This window comes from Entelurus aequoreus, linkage group LG22 (assembly GCF_033978785.1).
Source record: "Entelurus aequoreus isolate RoL-2023_Sb linkage group LG22, RoL_Eaeq_v1.1, whole genome shotgun sequence".
NCBI lineage: Eukaryota > Metazoa > Chordata > Actinopteri > Syngnathiformes > Syngnathidae > Entelurus > Entelurus aequoreus.
In genome coordinates this window covers 25415730-25433965 of record NC_084752.1, presented here as the reverse complement: position 1 = coordinate 25433965, position 18236 = coordinate 25415730, and the positions used below count along the sequence as shown (strand labels likewise).

The 18236-nt window shown below is 41.8% G+C and overlaps 1 protein-coding gene across 9 annotated transcripts in view; it reads left to right on the top strand.

Annotated features, from left to right (window-relative positions):
- Positions 1–18236, top strand: part of LOC133639184 (gamma-adducin-like) — a 225128-nt gene that overhangs the window by 105045 nt on the left and 101847 nt on the right. For 5 of the 9 annotated variants that reach the window (XR_009823749.1, XM_062032284.1, XM_062032282.1 and 2 more), the window contains exon 1: positions 5469–5754. The exons of the other annotated variants lie outside the window; for them this stretch is intronic. The gene's annotated coding sequence lies outside the window, so the exon portion shown is untranslated. Of the gene's footprint in view, positions 1–5468; positions 5755–18236 lie in introns of those variants that run through there. 9 annotated transcript variants of the gene reach the window in all.

Sequence of the window (18236 nt, the reverse complement as noted above, 5' to 3'; positions counted from 1 at the left end):
ATGTAAATAAACATTTAAAAAATATTTTGTACCGGTATATATCTGCGGTGTGGCTAATATATGTAAAAAAATGTTTTTTTCTTCAAAAATTTGTTGGGTGCGCTTAAATACTGGTGCACACTATAGCCCGGAATATACGGCAATTTAAATTAATGTAAGAAAAGACCCAAATGCAATTTTGCTGTCAGAATGTCATGCACAAACATTTTTAAAATATCTTACTTTAATTTCTGTCATTTATTTGCACAAAACCTGGTAACAGATTTGTCTAAAGTCCTGTCGGGGTTTATTTTCCGCAGTTAAGGTAAAGGAGCATGTGCACTCAACATCGATTGCATGATTAATCTGAAAATATTAGGGCTGTCAAATGATAATTTTTTTTAATCAGATTGCTCACAACTGCAAATAACCATTACAATAATTCCCAGCAGGCACAAGACATTGATACAACGTTGATTATACATTGTTTTTTTAAAACTGACTTCTAAGCAACGTGGTAAAATAATTGTATTTGTAAATTGAGATAACGTTGTTGGATCCACGTCGTTGGTTGGGAAATTACCAAATTTCACTGGTCAAATCAACGTCACAACCTGACATTGATTAAACGTCGTCAAAAACCATGTTGTTTCAACGTTAGCCTTGAGTTGCTCAACGTCGGGACCTAATTCAACAAGTTCTCAACGTTGTTTTAATGTCTTGTGCCTGCGTGGTTATTAACACATTGTGAAACGTTCATTTACCACATTCGTGTTTAACTTGCATGTCATCTAGAATCTCTTGCAGACTAACAAAGCCTAGCGATATGCTGGATGGCAGTGCATCCGAAACGTATTTACAGCGCTTCACTTTTTTCACATTTTGTAAAGTCACCCCCTTATTTCAAAATGGAATTAATTCCTTTTTGTCCTCAAAATTTTACAGACATTACCCCAAAAAGACAATGTGCAATGTTTCTTTTTACAATTTTACAAATGTATCAAAACTGAAAAATCATATGTATTTTTCGATCAAAACTTTGTTGATGCACCTTTGGCAGAAATTACAGCCTCAAGTATATTTTAATACAATGCCACAGGCTTGGCACACCTATCTTTGGGCAGTTTCACCCATTCCTCTTTGCAGCACCTCTCTAGCTCCATCAGATTGGATGGGAAGCGTTGGTTTTCCATCCAGGATGTCTCTGTACATTGCTGCATTCATCTTAGTCTAGTCAGGCAGGTGACCAAGAACCCGATGGTCACTCTGTCAGAGCTACACTATTCCTCTGTGGAGAGAGGAGAACCTTCCAGAAGGACAATCATCTTTGCAGCAAACCACCAATCAGGCCTATATGGTTCATAAAAGTTTGCCAAAAGGCACCTAAAAGACTCTCAGACCATGAGAAACAAAATTATTTGGTCTAATAAGACAACGATTGAACTCTTTGGCGTGAATGCCAGGCCGCATGTTTGGAAGAAACCAGGCACCGCTCATCACCAGGCCTGTACCATCCCTACAGTGAAGCATGGTGGTGGCAGCATCATGCTGTAGGGTTGTTTTCCATTGGCAAGAACTGGGAGACTAGTCAGAATAGAGGTAAGGATGAATGCAGCAATGTACAGAGACATCCTGGATAGAAGCCAACCCGATGGATCTTGAGAGATGCTGCAAAGAGGAATGGACAAAACTGCCCAAAGATAGGTGTGCCAAGCTTGTGGCATTGTATTCAAAACGACTTGAAGCTGTAATTGCTGCCTAAGGTGCATCAACAAAGTATTAAGCAAATAACTCTTATGTACAGGTTTTTGTTTTTTTTTTGTAATAAGTTTGCAATTTGTCATTGTCATTATAGCATATTTTTTGTAGAATATATTTATTCCATTTTGGAATAAGGCTGTAACATAACAAAATGTGGAAAAAGTGAAGGTCTTCGGAAGCACAATATGGAATTCCGATGGATGAGGTCATCGTGCACAACAAGTTGTTTGTCAGAAAGAAAGTATAAAAGAATAAAAAAGGAATCCTGCTTACAATTCCCATCAAAAGCGTAAATACAAATCAGGAATTCCCAATCAGAGGTTGACTTGAGGCAACAACCACAATCACAAACGGCTGCTGTGTGGCTGACCCCGCTGCTGACCTGGGATGTAACTGCAGATTATTACTCTACGACGTTTTTGTTTTTTAGAAATAAAAAGCCCATTTGTTACAGGTTGCCTGGGGGTAATTTGGGCCTCTCACATGCATGCCTTTTTTAAACGGCCAACTTTATGAATCATTCGGCAAAAGCAGTTTGGATGGCCGTTTGCAGTCCGCGCAACCTTTAAGTACAGTTACCTTCAGACCAGGGGTGTCAAATGTACGGCCCCCGGGCCTGATCCGGAACAGGTTTCTTCCGGCCGGCTTGATGAGTTTGCCAAGTGTAAAAATTAGCTGCTTTTTTTTTTTTTTTTAACGAAAGAAACTCCTGCTCTAAATGTGTCCACTAGATGTCACGATAGCAATTCTGTTAGGCAAGCAAACGGTTTATACCGAGGCCAAGCAGGAGGTACACAGTAAAGGGTGACTGTGGCTCCTCCTCCACGACCCACATCAAACTTAAAACCTGCCGTTGTATGTCTTCTGCTTCGAACACATCGTCATTTGGCACCCTCACTCCCCCAAAATGTCTCTGTCAAACACGGGAAAAGTAAAATTAACCCTTTTGAATAGTTTTTTACCTCCGTTTCTTACGGTTTGTTGAGTTAACACTGGATTGATACGTGGACATGACAAAGGAGGTATTTGATACTTCGAAGAGTTTGCATGTGTTTTTGTTCAATCCCAGAAAGACTGTGATTTAAAGTTTAATCCTGGCTTTGTAGGTATACTGAGACCAAGTCCAAGCTGCACCAATTTCCTCAGAATTTTCAACAAACTTGAAGTGTTTTGTCCGTTTTCAGAATGTGCTTGTTCTATTTTTGGCCAAAGTAAAACAAAGAAAACCACCTGGATGTCATGATCCGTTACCCGGGTTTTGGCATGATTTACACTATAATGCCAAAAGTATTTGGCCACCTATCTAAATGATCAAAATCAGGTGTCCTAATCACTTGGCCTGGCCACAGGTGTATAAAATCAAGCACTTAAGCATGGAGACTGTGAAAGAATGGGCTGTCTCAGGAACTGTCATAGGATGCCACCTGTGCAACAAATCCAGTCGTGATATTTCCTTGCTCCTAAATATTCCAAAGTCAACTGTCGGCTTCGTTATAAGAAAATGAAAGAGTTTTAGAACAACAGCAACTCAGCCACCAAGTGGTTGGCCATGTAAACAGACAGAGAGGGGTCAGCGGATGCTGAAGCGCATACTGCAAATACTTTCTGCACAGTCAATTTCTACAGAGCTCCAAACTTCATGTGACCTTCTAATTAGCCCACGGACAGTACACAGAGAGCTTCATGGAATGGGTTTCCATGGCCGAGCAGCTGCATATAAGCCGTACATCACCAAGTCCAATGCAAAGCGTGGGACGCGGTGGTGTAAAGCACGTCGCCACTGGACTCTAGAGCAGTGGAGACGCCTTCTCTGGAGTGATGAATCATGTTATTCCATCTGGCAATCTGATGGACCAGTCTGAGTTTGGAGGTTGCCAGGAGAACGATGCATTTCGGACTGCATTGTGCCGAGCGTGAAATTTGGTGGAGGAGGAATTATGGTGTGGGGTTGTTTTTCAGGAGATGGGCTTGACACCTTAGTTCCAGTGAAAGAAACTTTGAATGCTCCAGGATACTAAAACATTTCGGTCAATTCCATGTTCCCAACTTTGTGGGAACAGTTTGGAGCGGGCCCCTTCCTCTTCCAACATGACTGTGCACCAGCGCACAAAGCAAGGTCCATAAAGACATGGATGCCAGAGTATGGTGTGGATGAACTTGACTTGCCTGCACAGAGTCCTGAGCTGAACCTGATTAGAACAGCTTTGGGATGAATTAGAACGGAGATTGAGAGCCAGACCTTCTCGACCAACATCAGTGTGTGACCTCACCAATGCGCTTTTGGAAGAATGGTTGAAAATTGTGGACAGCCTTCTCAGAAGAGTTGAAGCTGTAAAAGCTGCAAAAGGTGGACCAACATCATATTGAACCCTATGGGTTAGGAATGGGATGACACTTCAAGTTCATATGTGAGTCAAGGCAGGTGGCCAAATACTTTGGGCAATATAGTGTATGTTTAATAGTTTTAGTCTGTTTCCTGTGTGCACCCTGTTTACTGTTGGTTTCCATGGGCACTAATTATCCACACCTTCCCTTGTTTAGCAACTATCCTGTCCTTGCACAGGATAGCAGGTTGCACTGATGGCTTCTCATCAGCGACAAGTGCGTTGATTGCTGACTATTGAATGCAGCCGCTTGCTGCAGCCGGAGTGGCGCGGGCCTGCCACAGATGAATGCGCACTGTGGTGCGCCTGGGCCATGACACTAACTCTAGTATTTTTTCCGCACTCCACTATTCCTCGCTGTTCACCCTCGGTGACTATTTGATTTGTCGCTCCACGCTTGTTTAGCGTCTGAGTTTGTTTTGTATTTTTGTCGTGCTTTAAATATTAAACCTACATCCTACCTGCTCGCCGCTGCTGGATCGACAAGGAAGCACGAGACAAATTAACACGACGGCAAAGGAACACAAAGAAAGAGCTTGAATGACAGCTTGCTGTACGGGAATAGATCGCTACGTTCTGGCACAGGATAGCAGGTTGCGCTGGCTTAAGAAGGTCTTCTCATCAGCGACAGGTGCGCTGATTGCTGACGATTGAATGCAGCCGCTTGCTGCAGCCGGTGTGGCGCGCGCCTGGCACAGATGAATGCGCACTGTGGTGCGCCCGGGCCGTGACACTAGCTCTAGTATTTTTTCCGCACTCCACTATTCCTCGCTTTTCACCTTTGGTGACTCTTTGATTTGTCGCTCCATGCTTGTTTAGCGTCTGTCTGTTTTGTAATTTTGCTCTGCTATAAATATTAAACCTACATCCTACCTGCTCGCCGCTCCTGCTTCTCTTTCTACTTGGGAGGGAACACGACCATGCGCCCCCCAACGTTGTCTTTATTTTTAAGTTATCATGCCATGATTTTACTATTACGGCCCACTTGGGAATAGATTTTCCTCCAGGGCGAAAATGAGTTTGACACACCTGCTTCAGACGGTTGGCAGGGTGGGAACGAGGGACGAAAGTGAGGGCTGTGGAATGTGGATGCGGGACTAGATTGTGAATGGATCAAAGAAAAATGAGAGATGAAAAAGAGCAGCGAGAGAGGGGAGGCGAAGAGCAGGGGGAGGGTGGGATATTGTATGAGTCAGCTTCTGATTGGTTAATGTGTGTGTGGATCCGTGTGTGTGTGTGTGTGAGAGAGAGAGAGCCACTGGGCGGGGGATTAAGGCTGCATCACGTGGTCCCTTTAGCTTCTTTTGCACACAAACACACACCCTCATTCTCAGAGGACACACACACACAGTGATCCTCTTACCAACACACTCACAGCTGTTTCTCCAATGAACGGCAAGGAGGAGCACACGGGAATCTGAGCGATCCGTTTAAATGGAGGGTCTTTAAAGGATTTCTCTTTGTCGAATCGCTCTCTCCTGGTTTGCTGTGGGAATTTAAGGGAGTTTTTTTTTGTTTTTTTCCTGACAGCAAGCTAGAGGAGGAACAAAACATGCACTTTTCTTTCTGCTTTGCCACCCACTACCCCTGCCAGTTCTCTGCCTTTCACTGACCGAGGAGGAAGTACAAGGTTGGTTGTGCCGTATATTTAAATATATTTTTACAACTGCTTTGGCTTTTTGGATTACGCCGCGCTAAATCGGTCTGCAGTTTGTTTCCGACGACCAGCTGTGTTATGGTGCCTTGCCACATGAATGAACCTCTGGCGTGTGTGTCGTGTTATCGTGCAGGCATCCCACTCATTCCATCCTTGTGACTGATTGGCAATTTGGAGGGTGGGAGGTTCCACGCTAGCATGGTTGCAAGCTGCTGCACGATAAACTCACATGGAGATAACTGTGCAGTGAGTCTCAGCACCAGAAGAGATTATCACTTATTTTCTCGTGTGGGAGTCTTTATGTAAGGTGCAGGGTCACTGCAGCACTTCGGCATTGGTTTTTTTAGCAAACATAAATAAATGATTCCCGAAAATCACTCTTGATGCATGCTTTCTCGTTCTGATGGAAACACAGATGTGATTGTGCCTGTATTTTCTCCATTTAAGCTGCTGAGCTTTTGGATCACATATGGTCCTCCAGTTTCACTGCAAGCAAACATAAAGGCGAACCGCACTTGTTTTGGGGAATATTGCCTGTCTTTCACAATCCCTATCTAATACAAGAACACACACAGTCGTGGTCAAAAGTTTACATACACTTGTAAAGAACTTAATGTCATGGCTGTCTTGAGTTTCCAATAATTTCTACAACTCTTATTTTTTTGTGATAGAGTGATAGGAGCACATACTTGTTGGTCACTAAAAAACATTCATGAAGTTTGGTTCTTTTATGGATTTATTATGGGTCTACTGAAACTGTGACCAAATCTGCTGGGTCAAAAGTATACATACAGCAACGTTAATGTTTGGTTAAATGTCCCTTGGCAAGTTTCCCTGCAATAAGGCGCTTTTGGTTAACCTGACTTTCGCCAGATCCTTGTAGTTCGCTTAGCTCCACACAAGGATCTGGGACTTCTCAATAGGAGATGTATTTCAGAAGGCGGGGCTTTGTAAAAAAAATAATTGTATGTGATTGGATAAACCACTTGTCCGTCATCTTGAATGACGTGCTACTTCAACCACTCACATCGAAATCAACCCGTGACGCTGATGAAAGCGACGTTGGGAAATCCAAAACAGAACAGCCGACATATTGAAAAACGACAGAGCGAAAATAATTCATTAATTAATTAATTAAAATAATTAATATTCGATAAATTCGACAAAACAGTTGCAATAGCAGAATGGTAAAATGGTAAATGGGTTGTACTTGTATAGCGCTTTTCTACCTTTCTAAGGAACTCAAAGCGCTTTGACACTATTTCCACATTCACCCATTCACACACACATTCACACACTGATGGCGGGAGCTGCCATGCACGGCGCTAACCAGGCCCATCAGGAGCAAGGGTGAAGTGTCTTGCTCAAGGACACAACGGACGTGACTAGGATGGTAGAAGGTGGGGATTGAACCAGCAACCCTCCGATTGCTGGCATGGCCACTCTCCCAACTTCACCACGCCGAATCAATGTCAGCACACGACTCCTCGCTGCGTGCCGCCATTGTTGTTTAAATCAAACAGGCGCTACGTCACGTCTATTAAATCCCGCCCGGCGATCCTATTGGTTCATTATTTTTTGCTATCTTGAAGGAGTTTGCATTGCCCTCGATCCCAGATCCTTGTGTGGAGCTCAGCGAACTACAAGGATCTGGCGAGAGTCAGGTTAGCTTTTGGTAGCCGTCCACAAATCTCTGGCAAGCTTCTGGTTGACAACAGAACTTTCCTCCAGAATGTCCTTTCTTTGTCCTAAGATGTCAGATGAAACCAAAATGTTGCGTCTTTTTGTGTAATTCTCGTCATTCCTGGGTCTAAATCGGCTGTCAAAGTGTACCAACTTGCCGGAATACATCCTCAGCCTTCTTCTATCCAGATGAGAGGCATGATTTATGATCTACAATAAACTTCCAGTGAGCAAGGAGGCAAGGAAACGCCTCACCAGCCGCCGATAATGTGGACGCTAGGGATCACGGTGCCGCTATAAATAGTTTGTCTGCGTTAGCGCTTATAATAGCAATATCACTAATACTTGGTTAATATTCAAGTCACGAAATGTAAATGGAGTATAGTTGGCCATTTTTTAATGGTTGTTTATTGGATTTTTATGTGCGGAATAGAAGACCTCCCATTGGCTCCGCTGTAAGCAGCATTTTATTTACAAGTTAGAATACATTTAAAAAAAATTACATCCATCGTTTCTCAATGATTATAAGCGATAGGCAACATTAAAAAAAAATTGCAGTTCACCTTTGAAGGGGTCTTTTAATGCTGAAAACCCCTTTTTACATTATGGACCTTAAAATGATATCTACATGTAAAATTCACCCCGAAATAGACACAATAGTGATTTCAGCCTCTTTTTTTTTTTACAAGGGGTATCAGCACATTTTTAAACGCCCAGTTTTAGCTTCAAATTTGGGCGGGTCTGCATCACCTGGTTAAGACTGAAGGCTATACTAAAAAAAGTGCAGTTTCCTTTAAACATGGACCATGACCACTGTGTTTGTGTGTGGCGGTGTGCATATAGGCATACACTAATGGGTTTGGACTATAAATCACTGAAAGTATAGTTTGTGTGGGTGTGTGTGTGTGTGTGTGTGTGTGTGTGTGGATATAATTAGCTGCCATACAGATTCTTTCCTGGTATTGTTACAGTTGGGGTTGTAATGTAACCCACAAGGCTGTCTATTTTAAGAGGTGGCAGCCTGTAGATACACAAGCAGTCACACTTTGGAGTTCTCCACAAGCACTCGACGTGGGTGTTTGTCTATGACATTGCCCAGTGCCCCCAATGGAACTACAATGATTTCCACCTAGGACCAACTATTTGAACCAGAATAAAACTACCTTATTTTACGACTCTGCACCAAATACTATTGTTCCCACATTAGCCTGTGACTAACACTTGTACAATTTTTTGTTTTGAATTGTACCCTTCCCATATATTTTCTACAATACAGGGTGATTCAAAATCAATACGCCAAAATCATTGAGAATCATTCAGTTCTAAAGCCTTGTAATAGACTGGATCAATGGTCGTTTGATACAGGAGTTATCCAAGTTTTATTACAATTTCGCCGTTGTGGTCATGTAATCCTTTCGGCGCCGTTCAATTGTAGGAAGACTGCGTGTTTATTTACCCTCAAAATGGCGAATAACAGCAGAAATCAACACGGTGGTTTTCGACATCCTGGGGCGCGTTTGAGAAGAATTCTCGGTAACACTTTAGTATGGGGAACATATTCACCATTTATTAGTTGCATATTAAAGTAATAAAGACTTAATTTAGAGTTATTTGGACACTAGGGGAACATATAAGGGTTAGGGTTACTAATAAGCAATAATTCTGAGGTTATTAAGGGAAGACTCTTAGTTAATGACTTACTGGTTTTATTGAGCGCTATAGCTCGGTTGGTAGAGTGGCCGTGCCAACAACTTGAGGGTTCCAGGTTCGATCCCCGCTTCCGCCATCCTAGTCACTGCCGTTGTGTCATTGGGCAAGACACTTTACCCACCTGCTCCCAGTGCCACCCACACTGGTTTAAATGTAACTTAGATATTGGGTTTCACTATGTAAAGTGCTTTGAGTCACTAGAGAAAAGGCGCTATATAAATATAATTCACTTCACTAATTCACTTCACTTGTATAATAAGGCCATGCAGAATAAGGCATTAATAAGTACTTAATAATGACTAATTAAGAGCCAATATGTTACTAATTTGCATGTTAATAAGCAAGTAATTAATGGTGAGTATGTTCCCCATACTAAAGTGTTACTGAATTCTCATATCGTCTTGATGTTGTCTGTGCTGCCGGTGGTGGCCATATTGAACACTTGTAAAGCATGAAATAAATACTCGGAAGTTATGTACAACACATTTGTTCAAGCCAGGTTTTCTATGGGTTTTCATTTTTTAAATATCGAGTGATAATTTTGGCGTATTCTTATTGAATCACCCTGTATAATGGACTGCCCGATGGGCAAATGTTTCCTTTATTGTTATTATGCATCATGTTAATTAAAAGATATTGTTGATCCTGTCTTGAAGCAATTTAGACAATATATAGTGCACAACTTGGCCGCCACTGTTGGCACTGACTACATTTCCATGCACTAAATTAATCTGATTTTTCAAATAATTTGGTTCGAAAGAACCATTCTACAACCAATGGAAACACCTAAATCTGATCATGTTTGGGTTTTGAAGAGTCGGACTAACACACCGAGTTGAAAACCAGATCAATGTAGTGGGTGTGTGCTGTCGGAGGGAACCATTTATGTCTTGCATGCGCCAGTCTCAATGGGCGGGATATAACCCGGAAGCAGATACCATTCAATCAAAACATAGGCAACAACTGGAATAAAGAGGAGACTGATTATTTGCTTCACAAATTAAAAGAACCTAACGTTTTGAAGTGCATTGATGGGAGAAAAAAGAAACCAATATTTATTTAAGAAGATAGGTAAGGGAATGGAAAATGTCGGCTTATTTTGGACTCTCGAACGAAATATCAATGATGTTGAAGAGAATGAAGCAGGTATATTTAAGGCAAATAAACATCTTCACACTGCATTTGTGTACTCCAAACTGATTAGGGATAACTCTGTATTCCACAGAGCTGGCAAACCAGTCCGGAACATAGCAACCGTCATTTGGAACAGTATCAACCGGTACATGAACTGTCTTTTTCTTTGGATTTAAAACTCCTTCTACCAATCCACAGAGCCTTTTGAATGAGCTCTGAGACATTCGAAAGTTTTGTGTCTGCGATTCTCTGTTCGAAAATTCCTTCAAAACAACTCTCTCCCATTAGTCTTTCTTTGCTTCGGACCTGCATCCGATCCGAGACATTCTTGCTAGTAGTGTAATGTTTGTAGTGATAATTTCTTGATGCTGTCGGCTATTGAACATCAGAATAGCCGTTAGAGACGTAATATTTGTAATCTGTGCCAATATTACAGGTGCCATCAGGTACAAAAAGACCTGCGCTGTTGACTTGTAAGGAGCCACAGATGCCTTGTTTTGGTATGACGCCATATGTCAACCGGAAAAGCAATACATTATAGGCTCCAGTAGCACCAAGCAGTAGAAAAGAGATGGATAGATAATCCATGCTAAAAGGAAATAAACGCCCCCCCAGTGTATGGGAGGAACACGGCGTATGACCAATAGTCGCATTACAGACACTGGGACTTCACATATTGGTGTGAAAAACCCAAAATACGAACTATTTGGGAAATCAGACAAATTTAGTGCATGGAAATGTACTCGACGTGTCTCAACTCGTGCACCGACTACGGGTGTGACGAGGTTTCGTCTCAAAGAGATCTGGCGAGATTAAACAAAGAAGCTGTCTTGCGGGCACAAGGCAATCAGAAGTTTTTATATTTGTTAATAATCAAAAGCATGTCTGTGGGGCCGTGTGCAAGTGATAGGAGCTGCACATGAAGTACTTTGTGCACACTACTACTATCTAGTGTTGTCCTGATACCAATATTTTGGTACCGGTACCCAAATTTACTTGATACTTTTCGGTACTTTTCTCAATAAAAGGGACCACAAAAAATTGCCTTATTATTGTTATTATTATTAACAAAAAACTTACGGTACATTAAACATATGTTTCTTATTGCAAGTTTGTCCGTAAATAAAATAGTGAACATACTAGACAACTTGTCTTTTATTAGTAAGTAAGCAAACCAAGTCTCCTAATTAGTCTGCTGACATATGCAGTAACATATTGTGTCATTTATCATTCTATTATTTTGTCAAAATTATTAAGGACAAGTGGTAGAAAATGAATTATTCTGAATTAATTATTATACTTGTTCATTTACTGTTAATATCTGCTTACTTTCTCTTTTAACATGTTCTATCTACACTTCTGTTAAAATGTAATAATCACCTATTCGTCTGGTGTTTGATACTTTACATTAGTTTTGGATGACACCAACAAATTTGGGTATCAAACCAATACCAAGTAGTTACAGGATCATACATTGATCCTATTCAAAGTCCTCATGTGTCCAGGGACATATTTCCTGAGTTTATAAACATAATATACATTTTTAAAAAATGAAATAATATGTTGTGATGCCAAAAAATATTGACATAATCATAGTAGTATCGACTAGATACGCTCCTGTACTTGATATCATTACAGTGGATGTCAGGTGTAGATCCACCAATGGTGTTTGTTTACACTGTGACGCCGGTGAGCTACGGTGTGTAGTGAAGCATGTTTAGCTATTCCTCGTCCTGCAGGGATGATACTTGTAAGAAACTTACTTTATTTGTCGCCATGGAGATCAGGATTAGTGATTTAGAAGTAGCTAAAACACTGCAGACTGGGGCTGGACTTTAGCTGCTAGCTAGCTAGCCATGTTTTAAAGCACCTCTTCCTGAGGGTGTTTCAGTGCTATAACTTCACCTTTTATCTTTAGTTTTAAAGCCAAAATGCATCCGTTCTCCCTTTTCCATCTACACACTGTGCCTGCCTGTAATTACTCTGTGATTGTGTGCTACTGAACATGCTCGTCTGCTCGTAAACCAGCAATGACACGACGTGACGACGACAGGGGCTTTTTAGAGGTGGTATAGTAAAGAATATGGTTCATTAGTATCGCGGTACTATACTAATACCGGTATACCGTACAACCCTACTACTACCTATTTGATCCTCCCAGTCTCTGAGCCAATTTGAAGCTCGGTTAAAAACATATTTTTACTCCCTGGCGTTCAAATCCAGATAGGTAGGATATCTTGGTCATTTTTATAAATGTTTTATTTATTACATTTTAGTATCTTTTGGTGATATATTTTGCACTTCTTTTAAGGTGTATTCTACTATAGCATTTTATTCATCCTTCTGGGTTTTAAAGTAGTGTCCTATGTCTGTACAGCACTTTGGCCAACTAAGGTTGTTTTTAAATGTGCTTTATAATTGAATAAACTAAACTGAACTGAACTATTAACCGAGAGAGGTATCAGACGACCCCACGAACCTCCTCAAAAAAATGATATTCACATTATTTGAAATGTTATAATTGTAATGGTAACAAGTTCAACAGTTAAAAAAATCATGCATGCAAAGTTATTTACATTGTATGCATTATTTTTTTGACTCGGCCAAATTAAAAAATACGTTCCTTGTCCAGTCGTATACCTTGTCATAGTAATTTTCTTAAAAGCAGGGGTCCTGCCAGAATTTCTGGCCCCCATGATCTCCTCCCCTCAGTCAGTACCTGCCAGTCAGGGCTCTTGGAGTTGTCCCAACTCTTCCTCACTGCAATGCGCCCCTACTTAAAATTTGTCTAAAATCGTGTCTCGTTCCCGTGAACCCAATATTGATGAATATATTGTCACACCCCTCGTACAGACTATGCAGTGGATGAACAACATGATGCAAACTCTTGGAAGGTGAGCTACATTAATGAAGACCTTTAATATGCCACTACTTCTCCAGGCAGCATCATTCTGCTCAATACAACACTGGCATTGAAGCAGGAGTTTAGAACATTCTGGGAGAGATCCTCCCATGTCGTAAATATATCGTCGTGCCAGCGTTGTTTATTGCTCCTCATACATTGTTGCTGCATACTTTCACATTTAAAAGTCCTTGACTAGAAAATGCAAAATAAACACAATTGCTAATAGAAATATGATGGCACCTCTGTTATATGCCACACTTTTCATATGATTCGGAAAAATGTGTCTTGGTTATCATACAGCCAAACATTGCATATAACACATTAGTCTCTTTGTTCATGTATCATTCAGCGGAAACAAATAATCTCAAGTGATGACAACTCAGTCTCTATGCCTTTTCTCTTTGCATTTGAGTTTGGCTTGATGTGAATCCACCATTTGGCCAAAGAAAGTTGCAGAACCCTAAAAACACCATTGAAATCATAAAAAGTGGTATCTGCTTGGCTCTTCCGTTTTCGCTCCCCGCTGTCTTTGCCAACAGGAATCTTTAAAAAAGGTAATAATAAATGAAATTGTATCCATTGCATTCAATTATACATTTGCCGTGTTTTTTACATGTAAAAGTATAATCATCTGCCCAATGTGATTTATGTTTAATATCTTTGGGTTTCTGGGACTGATTCAAGTTCAAGTTAAAAATTAAAGTACCACTGATAGTCACACACACACTAGGTGTGGTGAAATTATCCTCTGCATGTGACCCATCTCCTCATTGCACCCCCTGGGAGGTGAGGGGAGCAGTGAGCAGCAGCGGTGGCCGCGCTCAGGCATCAAATTTAGTTAATTGATTCATTGGATTTGCGGTGGCAGAGGGGTTAGTGCATCTGCCTCACAATACGAAGGTCCTGAGTAGTCCTGAGTTCAATCCCGGGCTCGGGATCTTTCTGTGTGAAGTTTGCATGTTCTCCCCGTGACTGCGTGGGTTCCCTCCGGGTACTCCGGCTTCCTCCCACCTCAAAAGACATGCACCTGGTGCCTCACAATAAGAAGGTCCTGGGTTCAATCCCCGGGCTCGGGGTCTTTCTGTGTGGAGTTTGCATGTTCTCCCTGTGACTGAGTGGGTTCCCTTCAGGCACTCTGGCTTCCTCCCACCTCAAAAGACATGCACCAAGGGATAAGTTGATTGGCAACACTAAAATTAGCCCTAGTGTGTGAATGTTGTCTGTCTATCTGTGTTGGCCCCGGAAGGCGGGGCACACTCTGGATAAGTCGCCACCTCATCGCGGGGCCAACACAGATAGACAGACAACATTCACATACTAGGGCTAATTTTAGTGTTGCCAATCAACTTATCCCTTGGTGCATGTCTTTGGAGGTGGGAGGAAGCCAGAGTGCCTGAAGGGAACCCACTCAGTCACAGGGAGAACATGCAAACTCCACACAGAAAGACCCCGAGCCCGGGGATTGAACCCAGGACCTTCTTATTGTGAGGCACCAGCACTAACCCCTGTGCTGCCCGATTTGCATTATTTCTTATGAAAAAAATGTTTGTTCCTCACCATTGCTGTTGTCATAGTAGTTCTGGCTCTGACTGCACGATTGAAACCCGATTATACTGTACTCTGGCACATGCAAAAAACAAGAATACACCTCCTTGGTGAAGGTAATACACTCCAAATAAAATGGGGAAAATGGGCAAAAATGGGTACATTGATACCGTAGATCTTAAATTAGCTGCCTGTTGTAGAGTGTGTAGAAGGTTTAGTGTTGAGTAAAGTTCTTGGCTTCTAACCTGCTGCAAACGTAATTTGTGCACCTAGGTGAACATTGCAGCCAATAAACAGTAAGCTATGAGATAGAAGAGGGAGTCACTGAAGGTTGGTGTGAGAAAACAATTACCAGTCAACAAATGTAATATAACAGAGCAGCCCTGCAACAAGTCCTCCTAGTGTCTAGTTTTATTTTAATTGTTATTTTTGTAATTTGGTGCTGTTGCTGCTGAGCTAAGAAGGGCATGCCATTCCTAATTCATTCAACAACAAAAAAACTATCAGCAAAATGTTTTTAAATTGTTCTTATTCAAACACACATAGGCCCAAACATTGTCTCTGTGGCAAAGGGCAGCAACACAAAACAGGTGGCCAGACTGTAAACAAAAGATTCCAGAGGATCAACTGTAATTGTGACTAAATCTTTACCGCTTATGCAATAACATTTCTGATTGGTTCAGAGTACTTTTTAACGAGATGGGAAAGTTTTTTGAGCGATGGTTTCCCCACAGATGAAGAGGGCTTAGCTGCTGAAAATAAGCCCGTGTGGGGGGTAGTAGTCGTAGTTCCCTGGAGGTCAGAGGGTTAGAGGTTGTGGTCACCTTGCCTCAGGGTACAGGTTGCGGTCCAGCACCTCTGGAGTAAACACAGTCTGAGCCATCGTTCTGCCACTGAGTCACTGAGGCCCCTTTTACACTAAGCCGGCCGGCTAAGGTTATCCAAGGTAAATCCCACCTCAACTTATCCTTGTCCACACACGCGCAATGGTCGTTTAAGACGACCCCCTCCGTCCGCCGGCGCGACGCAACCTAGTAAGCATGCGCGGAAAATGCACACGTCATAGTCACCTCCAGTGTTGCTTTGTGTGCAAGTTCTTCAATTAAATTTAACTTATCTGAACAATATCCAGTGTTGTGGTATTTCGATTAACTGGAATCCAGTGTGCTGTGGGGCCCTTCTGTCATGAGCCATCATAAATTAATCAAATCTTTATTGGACATGTGAAAGTAAACAACGTGATAAAGAACATTTTACATCAGTCAATCTAATAATCAAGATATCTGGTCAGGACATTCCTCACTCTTTTGCCTTCACCTTCATTGTCCATTCCTTTTTGGTGACTTCATATACTCTGGACCTAGACGTTGAGTCAGCGACATACATGGTGGACAATAACTGATACAGTCTGCTTTGCCAGTCCAAAAGCATTCAATGTTTCCGTAGTCTTCCCTCGACGGCCAGCTAATACAAAGCACAGGCTACCTTTTTTATCACATCCACGGGAGCCCGCATTGTCGTTGTCTCTCCTTCGACAAATGGACGAAGTTTTTCGGTAAGTAAAATCACAGCTGACCCGGACATTCGAAAGTTCTCTTGCCGTCTGAGATGCAATCGCAAGTTTTCTTCTTTTAAGGCAGTGGTTCTTAACCTGGGTTCGATCGAACCCTAGGGGTTCGGTAAGTCGGCCTCAGGGGTTCGGCGGAGCCTCCGCCGTGTAGGTCAAGCCACACCCGACTCATCGTGTAAATAAAAACTTCTCCCTATCGCCGTATTATGAATACCCCCAAACGATGTTCTCTCTAATTTTCCATCTGATTTGCATGTGTAATTTGTTGTGAGTTTGTTCACTGTGTTGGTTTTGTTCTTTGAACAAGATGATGTTCATGTGCGGTTCATTTTGTGCACCAGTAAAAAACATATAACTTTGTCTTGAATTTGAAAAAAAATATATATATATTTTTCACTAGAGAAGGGTTCGGTGAATGAGCATATGAAACTGGTGGGGTTCGGTACCTCTAACAAGGTTAAGAACCACTGGAAGATATTCATGTGTAATTTCCACAAGGGTCTGTACATGTAGCAGAATGAGAAACACGGGCATGTCTGGATGACTCGCCTCCATCTTTCCAGTGGTTAGCTCTGGTTGTTGTGAAGCTGGCTGTGGTGCGTTATTTCTGATGTCACTTCCTGTGTGGGCGCGGTCTTTCTGACTTCACTTCCTCTCCGAACTCAGTTTGTAAACGATCAATGAGTCCATACAAAGTTAAGAGCCAGAGATTCACACTTACCCGTTTAAAAAATTATCCAAGGAGGGGAATCTTAAACGATGGTTTAGTGTGGCTGAAACGGGGCTTAGGCTAAATAATTATTCGTTTAAGGGGTTATCCGGCTTAGTGTAGACATAGCCTGAAGCTGCAGTCACTCACAGCACACCACTCCGCTCCGACGCCATGTTCTGTCAAGTTCATGCAGAAGGAGATGTCTGCATCGGTGATAAAAGCACAAAGGGATTCATTCAGAGATGCAAAGCTCTTTTACAAGCGTTAACTCAACCGCCATTGCTCAGTGGGGTCACAACAAGGACAATGATCTCTTGGCAGACACAAAGAGATTGCTAAAGCAGAAAGTGGGGTAGAATTTGGTCAAATTATAAATTAGATATGCCGTCCGCGTATTGATCCATCAATATATTAATTATTGTTCTTATGCATGTATCATGTTGTGCATTTATTGTTTTTTTGGCGAGGCAGAATCCATTCAGGCTTGACTCAATTGTTAAACTTGTGCCATCGGATGTGCACGTTTATGTCCGAAAAGGAGTTGGAAGAAGCACAGCTAAACCATTTCATAACAATTTCCAGCACATTCGTTCACCCTTGATTCAATCCACAACACAACAATAAAAATCCATAGAGTTCACATGAATAGATGACAGTGACGGGCCGTGTGTCCCACACTTCTATTCTGTACAGTTAATCTGTACAGCCGATATGGGCATCTACATCAACTACATGATTTGCCTGAGTAGCTAGACAGGACAAAAAAAAAAAAATGTCTATGCAAGCCAATTGTACTCATTAGGGATGAGCTGGAGCCTATACCAGCTGACAGGTGCCCCCAAGACTGGTCACCAGCCAATCACAGGACACACAGAGACAAACATCCACATAATACACATGATCGGTATGGATATTGGTATTGGCGGATCATGAAAGATCAGTATTGGAATCGGCATTAAAAAACACCGATCGGAAAATCCCTTTTCAGAAGTGTTACAATTGCCATAGCTACTGCCAAACAAGCAATAACACAACTATTTACTTCTGTTGAGAGCATTCACTGCTTATACTGTATGTGCAGATTTGTTCAAGTTGCGACTCGTTGCAAACGAAATGGACAAAAATAGGTAGTTGCTTTTTGTTGACCTAGTTTTTTGATTGTCTCGCTAACCAGTCCGCCTCCCTTGATTTCTTCT